The sequence below is a fragment of the Penaeus chinensis genome, chromosome 7 (assembly GCF_019202785.1).
Source record: "Penaeus chinensis breed Huanghai No. 1 chromosome 7, ASM1920278v2, whole genome shotgun sequence".
Classification (NCBI taxonomy): domain Eukaryota; kingdom Metazoa; phylum Arthropoda; class Malacostraca; order Decapoda; family Penaeidae; genus Penaeus; species Penaeus chinensis.
Genome location: NC_061825.1, coordinates 7,807,188 through 7,812,187, shown reverse-complemented (window position 1 = coordinate 7,812,187; position 5,000 = coordinate 7,807,188).

Here is a 5,000-nt window from a genome sequence, read left to right as displayed (position 1 = left end):
GAGATTGACAGTTTTACAGTATGTAATTTATTAGTGTGTAGACTTGACCAAAAAGATTGCCATCGATTATACAAGAAGGTCTTAAAGTGTGGGTAATAATCCGTGGCTGGGATATGAGAAACGTGGTTGGTTTGATGTGGACATAGCAGCGTAGCGTGCTAGAGTATCTGCTTGTTCATTGCCGGGGATTCCAACATGGCTGGGTACCCAGCAACATTTGATTGTTTTATGACGTGTGGACAGGTAGAACAACCAGTTCTGGATCTTACGAACAAGGGGGTTGGTCGTGTGTATTGACTTTATGAGGGTTAATGAGTTACGGGAGTCAGTAAAAATTGTATAAGAGGAAGAGGGTAGTGAGTATATGTGTTTTAAGGCAAAGAGGAGAGCTTACAGTTCTGTAGTAAGGACACTGGATTCAGGAGGGAGGGGGTATTTGAAAGTACGAGTTGGGAAGATTACTGCAAAACCAGCACCGGAGGTGGTTTTGGAGCCGTCAGTGTAGACGGGAATACTGGAGGAATGAGTGGAGGCATGGTCAAGGAAATGGGTGAGAAGGACAGTAGGAGGAATATTTGATTTTGGTGGGTTAGGGTAGACAGAGGTGCAAATATGGGGGCAAGGTATAAGCCATGGAGGGACTGAATGGACAGAGAACGGGAGGAGTCGGAGATGGGGAAAAGGGGAATGGGAGAGGAGATTATCCATGCGAGTGGAGAAAGGAGTAGGTAATCGTGGAGAAGAAGCAGAGGTAGGAAGTAGGGATCGTGGGATAGTTAGTTTAGTGAGGGGAAGTTGGTGGAATCGAGCATAACATCGGAGAGAGAGGAGGGCACGGCGTCGAGAGAGAGATGGTATGCCTGATTCAGTGTACAGGCTCTCAACTGGAGAGGAGCGGAAGGCACCTAGGGCTAAGCGAAGACCACAGTGGTGGATTGTATCAAGGTGAGCAAGGAGAGAAGTTGAGGCAGAGGAGTAGATATGGCATCCATAATCTAGAGTGGAGAGGATTAAGGTGACATGAAGATGAAGGAGAGTTTTTCGATCTGAGCCCCAGGATAAATGGGATAGGGTTTGTAAAATTCGGAGACGGCGACGAGCTTTTTCTTTGATGTAAAGAATATGGTCTCGCTAGGATAGTTTGGAGTCAAAAATGACACCTAGGAATTTACCAGAGGAACGGTGTTGGAGTGGAGTGTCATATAAGAAGAGTGAAGGTAGAGGACCTACACGTGTGCGAGAGAAAAGGATGGAGAAAGATTTGGAGGTAGAAAAGCGGAAGCCATGGTTTGTGGCCCAGGAGGAAACTGATGATATTGCAGATTGAAGAAATTGGTAGAGATTTGGTATGGATGTGCCAGAGGCATAGATGGTTAATTCATCAACATAGAGTGATGACCGGGCTCCTGGTGGTAGAACTGAGGCAATGTCATTTACAGCAAGAAGGAATAAGGTGGTACTAAGCACACTGCCTTGTGGGACACCTTCAATTTGAGGAAAGAAAGATGATGTGGCAGAGGCAATTTTGACCTGGAAAGTGCGTTGGGAGAGGAAAGACTTTATGAAGACACCCATATTTCCACATATGCCTAGAGAGGTCAATTGTTGGAGAATATGGTACCTCCATGTCGTATCATATGCTTTTTCTAGGTAAAAAAAATATAGCTAGTACGGATTCACGGCGTGCAAATGCGGATGTAATATATGTCTCAAAATGAGCAAGGGGGTCAGCTGTGCTTCGAGCACGGCGAAAACCAAACTGGGAAGGTGAGATAAGATTGTGGGATTCAAGATACCACATTAAGCGGAAGTTAACCATTCGCTCTAGTAGTTTGCATTAGCAGCTAATTAGTGCGATGGGGCGATAGTCTTGAGGGAGGGTAACCGATTTATTGGGTTTTAGGAAAGGGAGGATAAGAGCTTCTCGCCAATGAGAAGGAAAATTTCCTGATGTCCATATGTGGTTGTAAGTTGTTAATAGGAAGGATAATGAGGAAGATGGGAGTTGTCGGAGCATACGGTAGTGAATACCGTCAGGGCCTTCATGAGTGTTGCGGCACGATTTTAGGGCAGCATTGAGTTCAGAGGAAGAAAAGGGAGCATTATAGGACTCAGCAGAGGATAGGGTGAAGATAATGGGGGTACGTTCCCTGATGGTTTTAATAGAAGAGAAGTGTGGAGAAAGGTGAGAGCCACTACTGACCTGGCTGAAATAGTCACCTAGTTCATTAGCGACTTCGGGAGGATCAGAGATGAGGGTATCTCGAATATGGAGGACGGGGGCTGGATTGGGGGGATGTTTGCCTGATAGTTTATGTATCCGGCGCCAAACATTTGAGATAGATGTAGAGGATGTAATTGAGGAAACATAATTTCGCCAGCTATTGGTTTTACTATTTCGGATTGTACGACGAAAACAGGCAGATGCTCTTTTAAAGGAGGTAAGAGCTGATAGTTGATGAGGGGTACCTCGTTTGTAGCGGTAACTGTTCCAGGCTGCACGTTTTACACGGAGTGCTTTAGTGCAATCAAAATTCCACCATGGAACACATTTGGAGGTATGGGGTCTTAAGGTTCGAGGGATAGCTGTATGGGCAGCTCTTAGGACTGTAGTTATGAAAAATTGTATCATTTCTGATACGGATGAGAGGGATGATGGAGGGGTATGAATAGTAGAGAGTGAAGTGAAAGTATGCCAGTCAGCTCTATCAAAGCACCAGCGTGGGGAGTTGGGAAGCGGTACATATGAAGTTGGAGAAAGGAGAACTGGAAAGTGGTCGCTATAGGGAAAGTGGTCTAGAACTGACCAGTGGAAATCTAAATGAAGAGAAGGGGAGCATAGAGAGAGATCAATGCATGAAAAAGACTGCGTGCGTGTATCAAAGTGTGTGGGGCGATCTGTATTTAGAATAATAAGATCAGCTGTGGATAGGAAGCGCTCTAGAGCTCGGCCACGGGTGTTGGTGATAGAATCACCCCAAAGAGTGTGGCGGCAGTTAAAATCACCTACTATGAGGAAAGGTGATTGAAGTTTGGAAATTAGGTTTTCAAAAGCAACAAAGTTAATGGGGTGGGAAGGGGAGAAGTAGACTGAAATCACTGTGATCCAGCGGCGAAGAAAGATACGAATAACTGTACAAGGGACAGTGGTTTGAAAGGGAGGTATGACATAAGGTGTTTTTTGGTTGATAAGTATAGACGAGACATAAAGGGAGTGTGGGGAAGAAACAAAATGGTAATTGGGGATTGGTATTGGAGATTGTGTAAGAAGTTTCTTGGAGGCATATAATGGATGGGTTATAAGAGGAGAGGATATGTCGGAGGTCAGGTCTGTGAGAGCGGAAACCGCGAATGTTCCAATGAAGGATTGTTATACTTTCGTTGATTTAGTGGCAAAGATTGCAGTGCTTGTTGGAGAATTTGAAGGGGAAGGTGCTAGAGGGTGGGATAAAGAATGAGGTTGGGGAGGTGGTGTTGTATTAGGAGGGGTGTCGGGAGGTAGAGGGTCTGGGGAAGAGGGTATTTGTGACATGAGGGATTCACGTGTGTATCCAGGAGGGAGTGGAAGGGATAGAGGGGATGGTGGGAGGGTTAATACAGGTAGGGGTGGAGTCGGGGGGGGGGGGGGGGTGTTGGGATGGGGTAGGAGGATTGGGTGTAGGGAGAATATGAGTAGGAGGAGGATGGATATCGGCAGTCACTTTGAGTGTGGAGGGAGCGGGAATTGTAGAATTTGAAGGTGGATGAGTATCAGTTTGGGATTCTATTATGTAGTTCTGGATATCTTCAAGAGTTTCTGTAATGGGGTTGGTTGTAGAGTTTTGTGAGATAAAGGTTTTCTTGTGAGGGGGGGGAAGATAAGTCTGGTGTCTGATAAATAGGGGCAAAGGAAGGTGGAGGTGATTGTGAGGTAGGGGAAGAAGGGGTGGAACGTTTATTCTGTCTGCTGCGGGTAGTGCGGGGAGGGAGAGGGGAAGGTGTTGGGGCTGTAGTAGAGATTGGGGTGTCTGGATTTAGGATAGTAAAAGAATTTGATTGGGTAGAGATTGGAGTGTCTGGGTTAAGGATGGCAAAAGAGTTTGACTGGGGAAGGTAGGAGGTAGAAGAGGGGAACTTAGATGGAGGGGGGTTGGGTTTAGGAGAGGGTGTAGGAGCTTGGGAGGTATGGGAATTGGCAGAGTGAGCGACATTACTGGAGTAGGGGGTAAGAGAAAAGCCTTGTCGACGTGCTTCCTGTCTGGCTTCACGTAGAGTGAGTCCAAGTCTGAATCTGAGAGTTACTACCTCAGACTCAAATTTGTAGGTGGGGCAGCCTCTATAAAATACATTATGGGGGCCGCCACAGTTTGCACATGTGCGTGATTGTGCAGAGCAATTTGATCGAGTATGGCCAGGTTGGGCACATATCGGGCATTTGGCTGTGGAACGGCAATGTTTGGCAGGATGTCCAAAATGCCAACAATTTTGGCACTGACGAGGAGGAGGTTGGTATGGTCGGACAGGTAGGGATTCCCCACCTATGTAAACATTTAAGGGAAGGTCATGTCTACGGAAAGTAATTTTGGCAATGTTGATGGATTTCTTACGATTTCCTCTGGGAGGAATGGAGTAGCATTGTACATATGTTGCATCATAGTCTGTGAGACAAGCGAGTAAGTCCTCTCCACAATCTGACCATTCTTTGTCATGGATGGGCAATCTGTTGGGGAGATAGAGACAGTTCCAGTGCAAGTATTGAGGGTTGGATGAGGTTCTGTAGGGATGGGATTACCACATAGATCAGTTAGTTTTGTAAATGCTATAGCTTCGTTTTCAGTTGTTACTGTGACGAGACGGGAGTGGTCGCGTCGGCTACGGAAAGAGACTTTGCCTACTTGTTTTTGGAGGCATTGTTGGAAGAGGAGGGTGTTTTGAGAGTAGGGAGCTGTGGGAGGGATCACGAAAAATCGGTCCCATTTGGCTGGGCTAAATAGAATATTTAGGATTCTTGTAGAGGTGGG